Source organism: Pan paniscus, chromosome 11, assembly GCF_029289425.2.
Source record: "Pan paniscus chromosome 11, NHGRI_mPanPan1-v2.0_pri, whole genome shotgun sequence".
In the NCBI taxonomy this organism is placed as follows: Eukaryota; Metazoa; Chordata; class Mammalia; order Primates; family Hominidae; genus Pan; species Pan paniscus.
The window spans coordinates 112366205-112383323 of record NC_073260.2 but is presented as its reverse complement, the minus strand read 5'-3'; the positions used below and the strand labels follow the sequence as shown (position 1 = coordinate 112383323).

General features: G+C 33.4%; 1 protein-coding gene and 1 long non-coding RNA gene across 3 annotated transcripts in view; one reads left to right on the top strand and one right to left on the bottom strand.

Moving 5' to 3' along the window:
- LOC134728548 (uncharacterized) overlaps positions 1 to 14012 on the bottom strand; it is a 62071-nt gene extending 48059 nt beyond the window's left edge. Inside the window, exons 1-2 of the long non-coding RNA XR_010109067.1 lie at positions 13871 to 14012; positions 1085 to 1213 (exon numbers count right to left, since the gene is read on the bottom strand). This is a non-coding gene — a long non-coding RNA (uncharacterized LOC134728548). The remainder of the gene's footprint in view (positions 1 to 1084; positions 1214 to 13870) is intronic.
- TYRP1 (tyrosinase related protein 1) overlaps positions 1 to 17119 on the top strand; it is a 1170479-nt gene that overhangs the window by 612330 nt on the left and 541030 nt on the right. The gene's annotated exons all lie outside the window — the stretch shown is intronic.

The following is a 17119-nucleotide window of genomic DNA, read 5'->3' as shown; positions in this document are numbered from 1 at the left end:
TAGGAGAAATAATAAACCTAACCTATGATACTTGTCAAGACAAAATGATATAAAAACTAAAATATTAAGCACAGTTTCTGACACAAAGTATTCCATAAATGTTACTGTCAATATTACATTAAAATTCGCTTGTGTAATATTTTCAGAATTAATTTTTGAATTTGTATTCATACTTCTATTCATCAAAACATGTCTTCTTCCTCTTTTTAAATCTCTAATATGTAAATTACCACTGTCATCTAATATATCCTGCTACTCATTCAAATTTCAATTATTTCATTTATTTGTATGTATGTGGACTTATAGGACTCCTATTTTGTTAAATGGATTAAAATCATTACTGAAAATTTTCTTTGATGCTCAAATTGTCCCAGATTTGTCCAGGGACAATGCATTCAAGTTGGTGCCAGTGTCATTTTGCCAAGTCCACATTATTCCTTCAGCACTCCTTTGATCTCTGGTACAAAAATATGTCCTAGGTTCATCTTGTACTTGAGGACAGCAAAAATCTCCTAGTGACCATTGAACAGGCCCTCTAGACAAAAAAAAAAAAAAAAAAAAACTCCTTATCTGAGGAATTTAGAAGGGACCAAAGGTTACCTGGTGACCATTTAATAGGCCATTCGGAGGCAAAACTCCTTATCTGGGGAATTTTAAAGTAATTTAACTTCTCTGGTAACTAAAGTCAGCATCTTGTTCCAGGTCTATTTCAGCTTCTATAAGTAACCAGAATTTCTATACATCTCTGGAATGCATGCATATCAAAACTCATTGTGCATTCCTTGCTGACATTAAGGCACCAAAATGTCTACAAATGTAATCATTTGTCTTGACCCAGGTGACTAATATGGCCCAAATTACCCTTAAGCTCTTGTCTTAAGGTTTATAAATGCTCCTAAGGAAAATCCACCATCTCATGCTTAGTCCTCCCTCTAAGGCACCCCACTGTACTTTTCCACAAAATTCTTTCTGATAAAACTTTCCTCTTTTAAACCTATACTCTTGTTGGTAAATTCTTCTTACAAGCCTCAAGTCAACCACTTCCCTATGCTGGAGCTCTGACACCTCTTCCATCAGTACTTACCTTTTCAGTCATAGGAAATCAGTCATTTCTCAGAAAAGTCCTTGTTCCTTTTAAGTCCTTGTGTTTTAGAAGTCATGATCTGGGTGTGAGATATGCTCCTTAGCACTGGAAAGTCACTGCTTCTGGGTCCTGTCAGTGGACAGAGATATACATGCATTCACAGATGTTTACATCTATATTTATTTCAATGTTTATCTATATATTTTTAAAACCACGAATTCATAGAAATACCTCCAATCGCAGTCCAATATTATAATTTTTAGTCTAATTTTCTCTATTTTGATATTTGTAACATCTTGTTTTGAAAGCAATGTACTTAGATGTCATTATCTTTAACACATTTCCTTATTCGATCAATTTCCTGGTGAATTTTCCTTCTCTATTGCCACCAATTTCTATAAGTGCCATTATCATCCTGTATAGGCTGTGACCCACCCATACCAGGCCACCACTCATTTGGATTCTGTCCTCAGTCTGCTTGGGGTGTGACACCTATTCTGGACCATTTCCTTGCTTGCTCTGACTAAGCTAAGAAGTTCCCTGAGTAGACTCAATCATCATCCTGTTTTAGCTCTAACTCCATGTTCTCAGCTGTCATATTCCTCTTCCTCACTTCTGGCACAGATGCCTGTCTTTATCTGCCTCGTCCAATGTCTTTAGGACTGAAATACTCGACAAGAGAAGATGAATAAATAAAAGAGAATGGAAAGAGGACAAAGAAAAAAAAATAAGTGATCACTACTATATATTTTTTTAAATGTTTGTGGGTATATAATAGGTGTATCTATTTATGAGTACATGAGATGTTTTGATACAGGCATGCAATGTGAAATAAGCACATCATGAAGAATGGGGTATCCATCTTCTCAAGCATGTATTTTTTTAGTTATAAATAATCCAATATATTATTTAAGTGATTTTAAACTATAAATTTAAGTTATTATTAACTAGAGTCATCCCATTGTGCTATCAAATAGTAGGTCTTTCTATTTTGACAATAAATAAAAAATAAAAAAAATTCCAATGTAATACATATCTGTAAGTATTATTTCCATTAACTTATTTCATCACCAAACTCTTGTTAATTATCAAAATATATGTCATCAACTACCATACATACTACACAAAATGTAATTTTTATGTCTCAGTCTAAAACCTTAAAATGTTATGTCTCATTAACTTGATTAGTACAGCTTTGAACCTCTGTTTGAATTAAAAATTAATAAATACTATTTGATATTAATGACCTTTTTGAGTATGTGTGGTTTCTCAGCCTCTTAGAAAATATATTGAACTAATTCTTAGTAGAGGACAGGAAGAATGTGGTTTAGAGTATGACAAAAGTTAAGAGACATCTTAACTTGACCAAGAGACATCTTGGTCAATGCAAAATTCAGAGATTCTGTCAGACATGTCAAACACTAGGAATAAAAGTATAGGGATCATTATTCAGAATCAATTTTAATAAGACTCCATGGTAGAATTTGGTATAGGAACTAATTACCATCCACCTAAAAGATCAAGGACATTTCCCTTTAGCCCAAAGCACAATGGTTGAATTACAGTATTATACTGTATAAAAGGTGGCTCATTTATTTCTGGATTGACATTTATCGTGAAAACAAAAAAAATATTTAAAAGAGGTCATTGATACGATATCAATTCTTTGTAGCTGACTGTCCTAGACTATGTATATACTTTAAAGAAAAATTATTTTTGCTTCTACCTTAGCCCAAGATCTATAATTATATAAAGTCCTCAAAATACACTGTTTTTTCTGTACTTTGCAATATCCACTAAAAGTTTAAAAATGCTAATTATCTGTTTCTAATTATTTAAAGTAATTTTTGATGATAATTTACAACTTAAGTTACATAGTGCATTTTTTAAAGAAAGTATGCAATTAATAATTCTTCATATCAAATAAAATTTTATTACAAAATAATGTGTTTCTTCTAGTAGTTTAAAGCATACAATGATGAAACAGAGGTACATCTTTTGCTAAGACATCAAAATGATCTCCTTAGTTAAAATAATTGTTGGAATACATTCACTACTTTTTCTTGTGTAGTAGATATAAAATAAAAATATACAGCTTGACTACCATGACCACAGGCCAAGATTTTGAAATGTTTTATCACTTCTAGACTGTTGGGTTAGCATCTGACTGATGGCAACCTTGAATCATATCTGTTTACTATGGTCCTTTTGTACAAATCATTTGATTGGAAAGTCTCTAGAACTGACATGCTCAATAGAAAAATTTTAAAAAGATAGAAATCAGAACAGTATATTCTATGTTATACAATAGATATATTGAATTTATTCCTTCTGTAATTAACAACAGTATATTATATTCTTGAAAACCATTAAGAGAGCAGATTTTAAGGGTTCCCACTACAAAGTATGATAGGTAATGCATATGTTAAGGATGTGAGGTAATGCACATGTTAATTTGCTTAGTGGTGCCATTACATAATGTGTACATATTTCAAAGCATCATCTTGTACACAATAAATAAATATAATTTTTATTTGTCAATTAACAAGTAAGAGGTGCTTTTTTGTGTGTATATAGTGATCAACTGGAAGGAGGTAACTTTCCAAAGTGATGGAAATGGTCTATATCTTGATTGTAGTGGTGGTTCTGAAGCAGGAAATTCCCCTGACCCCTTCATGGGTGGGAACTGGAGTGTGAAGGTGCTAGCAGAGATTAACTCCACTCGCGCAAACCTGCTGTGCTCAACCTCCTGTGGAAGGGAGCATGCAGGTAAGTGACCGCAGGGGCTGAGGTGAGTGTTTTTGGGCGCTGGCAGGAATGAACTCTGTAATGGCCCCGTGGCAGCACCTAAGGGTGTGCCTGTGATGTCTGAAGTCCCAGAAGGAGTGTTTCAGTCAGTCCTCTTTTACCTTTGCCATCCGTGATGCCTTAAGTGTTAAAAACTTAGTGGAGGGTCAGTGTGACAACCTTTTGCACCCACACCCAAGTTTTTCTCCAGCATCCAGGAGGAATGAGTCGCATGAACAAATTGGAGATGGTAAATGAGGAGGATTTTACTGCCAATAAAAGCGGCTCTCAGTGGGAAGGGGAGCTGAAAAGGGGACTGAGCAGGAAGGTAATCTTCCCCCAGATTCTGGCTGTGTATGGTTGAACTCCTCTCCAAAGCTATGCTGGCAAGCTGTCCTGAAATCAAGCTGCTTCTCTCCAATGTTCAACCATATTCTCTGACGTCCAGCTGCTTCTCATCTCTGCAAGTTGAGTCTGGGGTTTTTATGCGCACAGGATGGGGGGCAAGGTAGGCCATGGCTGGTTTTGGGAGAGGCAACATTTGGGCAGGCAAACAGGAATGTATGTCCTCACTTTACTCACCTCAGGAAAACAGGGATGTATGTCTCAAGCCACAGTTCCAGGCTTGAGAGTGGGGCCCTCACTTGTGGACCTACTCTCTTCTGCCCAGAGTTTCCCTGCCTCCTATGCCTATCATTTATGTAAGTATATATATTTATTAAAACGAATAGAATTTCTACTCTGTGTAAATTTTACCTTAACTTTTAGGTCACAAAAAGCCAGAAAATTTTGTAAATGACTGTCATATCCAGTATATAAAATGTTATTAAATTCATTTTATCTCTTTAAAAATATATAATTTATATTTTCAGCAAAAAGCAATTTTACTTTCAGTGTGAAATACATATCTGTAGACTCATTTCAATTTTAATTCTAGAACCAAATGCTAGGAAGATAACATAATAAATCCAATATCTCATTCTTCAAATAAAATATAAACTAAATATTTATTTATTTATTTATTTATTTGAGACAGGATCTCTCTCTGTCACCCAGGCTAGACTGCAGTGGTGGGATCTCAGCTCACTGCAGCCTTGACCTCCCAGTCTCATGCAATCCTCTCACCTCAGGCTCCTGAGTGCTGGGACTATAAGTGTGCACCACCACACCCAGCTAGTTTTATTTTTGTAGAGATGGGGTCTCACTATGTTTCCCAGGTTGTTCTCAAACTCCTTGGCTCAAGCAATTCTCCCACCTCGGCCTCCCAAAGAGCTGGGATTACAGACGTGAGCCACCACTTCTGACCTAAATACTTATTTTTATCATAATCAATAATCAGCAAACTTTCTTAAATTTCAGGTTCTGTGTGCCAGACTCTGTACCTACCTGGTACTTCACATTACTTTTTTTTTACTTTTACAATTATGTGAGGTGAATCCTTTTTAAAAAATTTTATAGAAGAGAAAACAAAGTTTCAGACTCATCGAATACTTTATGAATACAGAGCTCATAGATAATAGTGCCAGTATTGATGTAATATAATTACTTCTATTGTATATCAAAGTTGTTGTATTTCCCACTACCTGTTGCCAAGTGTCTAATGACAATTTATTAATTTATTCTGAGAAATTAGTTTTATGGATCACATATTTATGCCATATTAGTCTTTTCTTTTTCTTTCCATTTGTTTACTGCATTAAAAATGATTTTAAAAAGTGCTTAATGATCATACAATCTGAATCTAGAGTATTATCAACTTATATGTAATTTATGTATCTTCCAGATAGCTAGGACTTGCTATGCTACCTCTTTTTCCTGACAGGGTGTAAGATACACTTGAAATAGTTAGAGGACGATTTACAATGAGTTGTGTTCTGACTTGATACAGACCTTTGTATAAAACAGTAATTTTGTTATAAAATAGTCTGAAGTCAGAAGTAAAACACAAATTGTCAAAGACTTACACTGAAGTTTTGTGATCCTCTTCGTATATGCAGGGTATCTAGCTAATTGGATCTTCCTTTGTATTTTTCAGCAAAATAATACAAAGTAAGTTGTCTTAGTAAATTTGTGTGGCTACAACAAAATACTATAGACTAGGTAATTTATAAAGAGCAGAAATTTATCTCTCATAATTTTGGAGACTGGGAAATCAAAAATTCAAGGTACCAGCAGGTTTGTTGTTTCATAAGGGTTCAGTCTGTTCTTCTGAGATGGTGCCTCAAATGCAGCATCCTCTGGAGGAAGGAACACTTTTTCTTCACATGGAAGAAGGGGAAAGGGCAAAAGGAGAATGCTATGGCCTAAATGTGTCCCCTCTAGCACATGTAATTCTCACCAGACAACTCAATCTGCCAGTGCCTTGATCTTGAATTTCCTAGCCTTCAGAACTGTGAGAAAATAGATTTCTGTCATTTGTAGATTACCAGTCTGTGGTTTTCTATCACACAGCACAAAATGGATGCACACGTAAGTGTTCTGTGCTTTTGCAAACTTGATTCTGGTATACACATGGAGGAAATCTGATGTTATTACTGTGTGTGAACTATACACTATAGTAACCTTAAAGGTGCAAATTGAATATGAATAGGCTTGACAATTAAACTCAGTATTTCTCAGCAAGCTTCTGGGTATAATGACATGAGCAAGCCAGGAAGAGGTGACCAAGAACCAAATGATACTCCGAAACAAATTGTGTTAACTCACTTCTGTTAAAGAAATATATTTGACTTGACTATAATGTAAGGATAGTCGTCTTCCAATGCTAAAGTCAATAATATGTTCAAAATTATTTTGTTATATCATCATCTAACTAATAATAGTATGTTACATTATTTCTCAAGATTGATTTTTTTTAGTGTCTTGCATGGTTCTAAGTTCATACAATGTGCTCAATAGTTGTTGTGATGGTTAATATTGAGTGTCAACTTGATTGGATTGCAGGATTAAAAGTATTGTTCCTAGGTGTGTCTGCGAGGGTGTGGCCAAAGGAGATTAACATTTAATTCAGTAGACTGGGAGGAGCAGACCCACCATCAATCTGGGTGGGCACCATCTAATCAGCTGCCAATGCTGTTAGAATAAAGCAGGCAGAAGAAAGTGGTATGAGCAGACTAGCGGAGTCTTCTGGCCTTCATCTTTCTTCTGTGCTGGATGCTTCCTACCGTCACACATCAGACTCCAAGTTCTTCAGCTTTTGGACTCTTGGACTTACACCAGTGATTTGACAAGGGCTCTCTGGCCTTTGGTCACAGACTGAAAACTGCACTATTGGTTTCCCTACTTTTGAGGTTTTGAGACTCAGACTGGCTTCCTTGCTCCTCAGCTTGCAAATGACCTATTGTGGGACTTCCCCTTGAGATAATGTGAGCTGATACTCCTTAATAAACTCCCCTTTGTATATACATCTATCCTATAAGTTCTGTCTCTTTAGGGAACCCTGACTAATACAGTTATTTATCTGAAGTTTGTGTATGTATGTATGCGATTTTAGGGAGCCTCCATTTAATCTATAATAACTAACATGAATCTGGCATTATAATAAGCCAATTATGTTTTATTCTAGTTTTGCAGATTTTATTTTTAAATTTAATCCACAAAATATTAATACTATGATGTAGTTACAATCAAATACTTCCAAGAAAAAGAAATAAACATAAATAACTTTTTCAAGTTTACACAGCTATAAAGTGTCAGGCCATGATTCAAACTCGGAAACTACAATGCCACAGCCTGACATCTCAGTCACTCTCCTACTTTAAGGATGAGAACCTTACTCTCATTACAAGAGGATGACATAGAAAATTTGTCCCCCAGGTCCTTTTAACCACACATTACACATATAATATTTAAAGACACCATGAAAAGGGAGCAAGTAGAAGCCCATCAAAGTTATTGGCAGAGGTGGAATGGGGATTGTGGTAGTATCTGATTCATAAAATTATCATATAGTAAAAACTGTTTAATATAAATTGAATGCAGTTTAGGTGTCAGGCACTGTTTGAAGTTATTGACGTGTCTTAATTTAATATGCAAAACAACCTTATAAAACCAGTTCCAATACACTACTTAGGTTATAGATGAGAAAGCCAACACACAAATTAAGTACCATGTACATAAATAGAAAGGGATAGTGGTATGTATGCTGAGCACAATGAACTTAGTTGAAGCCTCCCTGATATTTTAGTTTGCTCTGCTTAGTTTGGAAGAAGGAGATCTCTGTTTGTGCCTTTGAGGATTTTCTCCGGAAATTAAGTCTACATGCTATTGACCATTGTCCCCTACAAGATTTCTATATATCATTAATTTTAGATTCGAGCTACAATAATACAGGGAAGGTTGAAAACATTTACTTTTGAATCAAATAAGACTGACTGACTTTGAAAATCTCATTTTTTTACTCTGCTTGAATAGCCTTTCAAGTGCCCTTTAGTCAGTTAGAAAGGCAAGATAAAAAGAAGATCCCAGATTCAGGTACCAGATGATCTGGGTTTCAAATCCCTGCTCTGCCACTTACTAATTGCATTACTTCGGGAAATTTCTTTAATACCATAGAGAGAATTAAAATCAAGCAATACCATTGTATTTGTAAAGCATAAAGAGCAGTGCCTGCCATATAGTAAGTGCCATAAAAGTTTCACTGTTATTAATCTAAGTGTACATTTTTCTCATATGCAATGGTGATAATATGTAGTATCTATCTCAAGGGTCATTATGAGACTAAATTGGATCACCTGATTTGTTTTCCCGATGCAGTAGCTATGACACATGTGTGGCTATTGAGCACTTGAAAAGTGACTAGTACAACTGAAGAACTAGATTTTTAAAATTGATGTAAGTAAAATCATCCAAGAGTTTCTCAAAAATGTGACAAGAACTCAGATTAAGCTCATCATGAATAGGAGACAGAAAAGAAAATATCATGGGGATGATTACGCAAGGCATGTAGAGGCAAGGAAGGGAAGAGTACGTTTGATGAACTCTAGGGGATGAAAACACATATAGTAAAGTAAGAACATTGAAAGATGAGTCTAGGCTGCCATTCTCAACTGTTTTGGGAATTTTTGTACAACAGTGATAATGAACAACACAAGGCTAAAAATCATTCTTTTTATTGCACACCCAGCTTCCCTTTTGCACAAAACATATGTTTGTGAAATGCTTAGCTTGGGTTGGAACTGTAATTGGTAGTCTTGAATTAAGGTAAAACTAAGACTTCAAAGTGAATTTAAACCCATGGCTTTGAAAACCAGCATTATAAGCAAGCAGTTGTTGGGTTAAAATGAAAATAATTTCCCAACCCAATTTAATACTATTTTGAAAATGAAGTGGCAATTTGAGAACAATTATATGTGATACCCTAGTGTGAAAAAAGAGATTTAATTGAAGTTAGGAATATTGTTGATCACATAATGTGAGAAGGGCACAATGACAGGCACTGTGTGGTGGACAAACGTAATTACTCAGGTGGACATACGTTATTTCATTTGCCTGAGCAGTAGTATCCTTATTCTGGGATATTCGCTTTCTAATCATGTGGCTTTGGTGGAGAATTGCCCTCCATGATACATTTCTAACAATATTCGTAATACATCATCTGTACCTGAAGGTGATAGTCCATTTACCTAATAGACTGGTCTAGGGGTGAGCAAATAACCCAAGTAGGGCTAATCAGAGTCTTTCTCAGAAATCCCAGTTTGGATTTGAAAATGAAAAATGCTGTCTTCACCTGAACATAGCTGTTAGACGTGGGAAATGGCAATGGTAGTGTCACACAATCATATAGGGGAGTCAAACATGTACACGCAGCTTTAATAGATGTGATTTATAATGCTAAGTATATTTAAATTGCAGATATCTGTTGGCTTCGTCAATATCTATTCACTCTTCATGTAGCTATATGTTGTTTTAACTCTGGTATCACCAATCCTTCACAACCCCCTATGCCAAATGTCTACTCTTTTTAGACTTGATTTCACTCTAGTATGGAAAGAAATAAACTAGGCCTGAGAGGCATCACATTTTATTTTCTGTTGACATGATCCATTTAGAGGTAGGCATATGAAGCAACCCATGAAGCACACAGAGGCTTTTTTTGTTTGCGTTCCTGGGAGGGAAACGTAAATTTTCTCTGCCTGTCTTAGGCTTTATAATGTAAGGCTGGATTGTTGTAACCAACTTGTGACTGTAAGAAAAACATTCATAATTTTTACAGACTTCCATGTGGAACCTAAAAATGAAACCAAGTTTGTAGAAGGCAGCCAGAAATGTACAGGAAACGAGCCTGAACAAGCCCTTAATATGTGGTGATGGGTAAAATTGAATATACCCATGAATTTTCAGGTTCCTAAGCTAGTGAGCTCCCGACTCACTGCCGACTCTCTTTCTCTCTCTCTTTCTTTTACTTTGAATGAAATTTTCTCTCACTAACAAAATAAAATTGTAAGAATCCTTACTGATATGGCAATAATTGTCCTGCATTCTTATATGAGTATTTCATCACGTGGTAAGAGATACTCTAATATGTAGAGCAATCTGAAGAGAAGTGACATTGTAACACAAAATATTTTGGGCTTGGCATACATGCTGGTCTCCTCAATCTGTCTTATCTGAAGTGTATTCTGTCAGCTTTTATTTCATAACTTGAATATAGCCTTAACTTATCTTCAACCTAAAAACATATACCCTGCCCACGGCTTGCTGAACTTATGACAATTGATATCACTTCCTTTCTTCTTTTAAATTCTTTTCCCAATTTTCTTATCCACATAATACCTTGGACATATGGGCACCATCAGGTAGTCTGATTGACATTAACCATTGGCCCTCTAGGCATTCTGAAGCCTTTCATAGTTATAGAAAATAGTTGCTTGCATCCTAGAAGTGACAGGTAAAAGAATAAATTCTGGGTTGTTAGGGAAACTGTACAAAGGATTGAAAACACGTTGCTCTATATCCAGAGCAAGTGAATTATCTCCAGAGAAGTGTTCTTGACAGCGATGAATCAAATAAATGGTTTGCCTTCCTGAAGTCAGAGAAAAAAAGATTCTTAAAAATAACATGAACCTACTATTTAGTTGGATAAATAACAAAAAGTACTGTCTCTTCTCCCTTAATTCTGTTTTTAACAATGAGAATATGATTCAATTTATATAGCTCTTCGGACTTGAGTTTGTAAAATGCAGATGAATTCATGAAATTAGAATATAACATTAAAAGCATACTTTCATTTATAAATTGACTGTCTCAGACTAAAAACTAAAACCCTGACTGGATATGATATTAGGAATAGACTCTCTTACTCTCTCTTCTTAATTCATGCCACCCCCAATCTGCACCCCATTCTGTTTAGGACTTTGAGTTTTCTATTTCCATAATTATGTTGGAAGTTTGAGGCTTCAGAAACAAAAGTTGTTTTCAACCATTCCTCTGGAAAATTTACTGGAATGCCTATCAACAAAAATAATATAAACATTTATTTAGAGAGGTACTGTATTATCTAGTGATTGCTCAAATTCAAAACTACATTTTATCATTTGATGCATGAAAATTGATTAAAGAGTTTCTTTGCTATGAGGTTATAATTTCTTTTGATAAAATCTACCAAAATATACAAGCATTGATCAATAAAAGGAAATTGATTAAAACAAGTCTTTGCATTATGCAAATACTTCCATCTTCAGAACTATATTTTCTGAGTATTGCATGAGAATTTGAGACAAATAGGATAAATTATGACCTGGGGAAAAATAAATAAACTATAACTTTTTGTTTCTTCGGTTGAGACAATTATCAAATATATGATCCTCAATTTATAATGCAACACTCAAAATTCAAGTGAATAGTTCAGGGAATAGTACACTAGTTTCCAAAAAATAGCTTTATAAATGTTCTGATTAAAACTTAAAGAATGTGTTCCTGTTATTACTTTAAAATGTATAAAAGCATATCCAAATTATATTTACATATTTTTTATTTTAACAGGATTATTTTTTACCATTTAAAATTTTATGTAATTATTAAGCTTTCTATTTTTAATAAGACATAATCTTCAAAAAATGGAAGCACTTAAAAAAATGTGAACCCCTAACATACCTTTATGAAATGAAGATTGTCAGTATATTCTTCACAAATTATTCTAATCTAAATTAAATGTAAAACAATGAGTATAATTTCAGATTCCATTATATATGTAATATATATTATCTGACAGTTTTCTATTAGACATATACATATATTTCTCCTTTTACGTTTCATCACTATATAATAAATGTTCTGTCCTATGGGTACACAGACATATAAATCTTTGTTTTAATATACTGCATGTTTCATATAAAAGATGTATTAAATTATTTAGCTAGCGTTTTCCTTGATTTTTTTTCTTTGCTCAAATAAACATATAGTTGTGCCTACCTATATCTGTAGGGGATTGATACCAGATTCCCCTTTAATACCAAAAGTCACCCACACTCAAGTTCTGCAGTTGGCCTGTGGAACTCAAGTATACAAAAATCAGCCATTGGTATCTATGAGTTTTGCATCCCCAAATACTGTATTTTCCATTCGTGTTTAGTTGCAGATGGGAAACCCACAGATGCAAAACTGGGTGTATCTGCATATAAGTGGGTCTGCATATTTCAACCTGTGTTGTTCAAGAGTCAACTGTATTTGTAAATATAAACACTAATAATTCCATGTCTTTTGAGTAGGCTCTTAAAAGGTGAATGTACATTCATTGAGTAGGCATTGAAAAAGTGTCTCCTGAAGGGCTACTCCAATACATATTCTCTTGAACTTGGGGTTAAATAGTCATATCATCGCCAAATCATAAATTTTCTTCTCTTTTTAAATATTTATTTATCTTAATCTATTTTTTTCTTACCATATTTGTTATGGTAAGGACATTTTAATGTTATACTAGTGATTTCAGTTTTTCATAATTTTAATGGTCATGTTTTTAAGAGTTTCTGTAAGTATCAATATCAAATATCCATATAAAACATCATGTTTAATATTAATTTCTAAAGATATATTTTTATCATGATAAGTTTCCCTTTAATTTTATATTCATAAGTGTTTCATTATTTACTCAGGAATTGATATTGAATTTATCAAATATCTTTTCATATCTAAGGAGATTTCATTCATCTTTTAATGTAGTGAATCACATAAGTCATTTTCCACATCTCGATAATCTTTTCTATCTTATATTAACACTTTCTAAATCACACCACAAAATTCTTTTAATATAATTCTGTATTAAATTACCCGTATTTTATTTAGAATATTATTTTATGGTTATATGTAAGTTTGGTGTAGAGTACCCTGTCATGTGTAATATTTTCCTAGATTGTATGTTAGAATTATAGTAATCTTATGTAATAAACAAATGTTTTTTGTCTGCTGTAGACATTTAAAATCAGAGAAATCATCTCTAGTTTAAAGGTTTGGCAGAAGTCTCAGTACCATGTGAGCCTATTATTTAGAATCTTAAAATCTATTTCTATTTCAAGTTTTCTAAGCCTTCCTAATTAAATATGCTATATCTCTCTGGAATATTTTATTTAATCTGATTTTTTCAAATTATTAGTATATAATAGTATATAAATTTTTTCTGCTTTTAGGTTATACATGCACTTTGTTTAACCTAATGTTGACCTTGTTGGTTTCTCTATATTTTTTCTTGATAAGATTTGGCATAAGTTTGTCTATTTTTTTCCAAAAACAGTTACCATGTACTTTTCAAACTAACTTATTTTACTATTTAATAGCTTCTATTTTTATTTATTTGTTTGTTTATTTATTTATTTGCATTCTTTTGAATTACTTGTTAACCAAAGTTTATAAGTGTTGAAATTCAGTTGATTTCTCCTGACATTCTTGTTATTTTAGGCCTAGAATGAAAGATTCACAAAAAGATTTCCCACAGTATTGTTTTCTTCTCTCCTCTATGTAATTTAGAAACGACTATAGTTTCTAAAATATTATTTTAATACTCACACTTTGGAGTCAAGATAAAAAAGTTCTAGAGTGATTTGCATGAAAGCTTTTCTTTTACCCTAATAGAGCACATGTGATTCACTTAACTTGTTAATTGCTATAGTTTGAGGCAGCTACTCCGGAATTCAGGTGTTGTCAATGTAACAGTATTTAGAGTTGGAGTTTCCGAGGTGGTTAGGTTCTGGAGGCTTCGCTCTCATTAAGGACCTTATAAAAGAGGCTTCGTGCAGCGTAAGGCTAGCTTGCTCTTCTATGCTTGTGTCGGGTGGTGGTGCGGCAAGAAGCTCCTCATTAAATGCTAGTGCTTTGATCTTGGACTTCCCAGCGTCCAGAAAGGTAAGAAAATAAAATTTTATTCTTTATTATTTGCTCAATCTGTGATATCTTGTAATAGCAGCATAACATGGACTAAGACATAAGGCAACCCCACCAAAGGAATAACAACAAAGCCTTAGACATTAATGGCACCGTGGTTTATAACCAGTGCCTGAATAGAGGTATCCTGTTTAATGTCAAAACCTACAAAAGAAGGTTCAGAGGCAGAGGGAACTAAAACTAACGTAACAGTGTGTGTTTCTTCTTCACATACATTCTCCAATGTTTTTGTTTTGTTGTTGTATTTTAGCATATCTACATCCTTCTTCTTTGGAAAGAATATTTAAGGTTGTTATTTCTTTAATTCTACTGACCACATTGCACAGTGTTTGTTTTCCTCATTTTATATGATTGGAAATTTAGACTCAAAATTGTTTCAGTAACTGACTCAGGTCAGTCACTACATATGAGAGGGCCAAGATTTACCACCAGGTGATTCTACAAGCCTTAATCTCCACATTAAAATATGGTAACTATTTTTAATTCTAAAAGTGCTCATTATATTGTATTATTTTTAATTGCCTTTCATGCTAGACTAAGACTAAAATTTTCTAGGGACAGGGCTATGCCTATTTTGTCTATATTATCGTTACAATCCTCAAGTTTTTCAAGTTACCAAAACAAAGTAGGCGCTAAAAATTATCTTAATTTGAAATACCTTTCTCCTCAAAAATAAGTTTACCTGTAATTCATCAAAATTATGCAAAGGTGGAATGATTCATTTCAGCAAATACTTACTCTATGAGCTTGGCATGCAGTATCAAAGTTGAACAAGACTTTTACCTTCAAATTATTCACAATCTAGTGACAGAGACCTGTAACAGCCAACTCTACTAATTATTTTAAGTGCTAAATGATGGCACAAAGACTGTTCTATTATAGATAGAAATAGAAATTAATTTATAGGAGAATAACGTGCAAAGAAACTATTGTTTGATGTACTTCTCTTTTCCCATATTCTTAATCCTGCCTGTTTAATGTTCACCCTCAGGTAGGTTACAGGAAATCTTTTAAAAAATACGTAATAATAAAAACTACTTCCACAACCACTGCAATAGCATCAGTAATAATTACTTTTCTGTGTATAATATTAACACTTCGATAAGGAAAATAGGTGAGTCTTCTTGATCTGAGAGAAGATATTTGAACTGTTTAACATCCAAGTAACTTTTGTTAATGGGAAGATCAAATAATTATCTCATGAATAGTTATCAAAAAAATAGGAAGAAAGAACTCAGAGATGGCCAAGTAACAGTAATACTTCAGTCATTTTAACTTTTTCACTTTCTTGCCAAATAACCTGTGAAGACCTATGTTAAATAATGAGTTGTTAAGATAAATATTCTGAAGAAGAAAAAGCACATAATAATTTATAATAAGGCTAATTTGACCTTAATTTGTGAAAAATAGATTCCTAGAAAGCAAAGGGACATGTCAATCTAAAATTGCCTCCTATATTTCTAATTTATAATAAGTAGAAACTCATACCCAAGACTTTCTAATGATGTCATCTAATCTTCTGGGTTTTAAAAAAATCATAACATGAATAGATTGGTCTATTCTCCAAAGTGTTTAAGTTTAATTCTTTAGACCTAACATGTTTTAACGTAAATAATTTTTTCATTTTGTAAAGAGTCAGCATCCTTAAGATAACTTGGGAGCATGATTGCCTGTATATACTACTAAACAGCTGTTAATAATTATTAAGTATTTTACATTACCTTATTTAAGAATTTGCGCATACAAAGCATTTTTACATATACTTTCTCACTAAACTCTTTATTATTATTATTATTGTTATTATTATTTTAAGTGCAGGATATGCAGGTTTGTTACATAGGTAAATGTGTGCCATGGTTTAAATTCTTTAATGCTTTAAATTCTTAAGCAGTAAAGCTAAACAAATATTCAGACTTGTTTCATAGATAAAGAATTTAGATATACGTGTTAAGTGAATTGACCAACATCATCAGCTAAGCACTCAAAGTCACAGACAAGACCCAGAGTCTTCAGAATTCAGGATCAGTTAAAAACAAAAGCAAAGACAAACAACTCTGGCTCAAATGATTATTCTGATTTCTAATTATTCTTTGATCTTTGATATTATTCTCCATTATTGGATGCTGCTAAAAATTAATAAAAGTCACATTCTGATAATGATCTTCATTCACTAAAATAACTGCTCTCAAGGTGTACTTTATTTTAAAAGGGAGGGCAATTTTTCTACCTTTTTAGGAAGTGTCACAGGAAGTGTTAAAGCCGTCAAATTTAAGTCAGCTAAAATAGCCAACCCAGGAAACAGTACATTGCCTGTGAATTGGTACCAACATTGAAAAGTAAAATTAATTCAAAAGATGAGTATTTATTTGTTGTACAAGATTGGTAATACACGGATGTAATCTCATTGGATATTTTAGAGTAGGCAAGATTCTCTCTTCTTATTGATTGGTCTAAATGTTACATATTGAAAATATAAAGCAAGACTTTTTTCTCAGTTGAAGTAAAGGAACTGTTGTTTCTAAATTGCTGTATTAGCAAGTATTAAGATACATGATTCGGTCAATTTTTAAATGTTTTCTCAGGGTGGTAATAGTGTCTACATAGGCATTATAATTATATATTTTTATAGTTGGGGTACATTAGCAATTAATCAGAGCACTCAGTTTAGTGAAATCTGATGCTGTTTTTCTCAGATATTAAAACACCTGAATTACTTTATTATAAACAAAAGAAATATTTTACATGTAACTTCACAGAAAGCAGATTAAGAATTTAAACTATTAATCTGTGTAACATCAAAGCCTCACTAAGTAGATGTAAGCCAGTGGCCAACTTGGCATAATTGACATTTACTAATGAGTAGGATAGAATGCT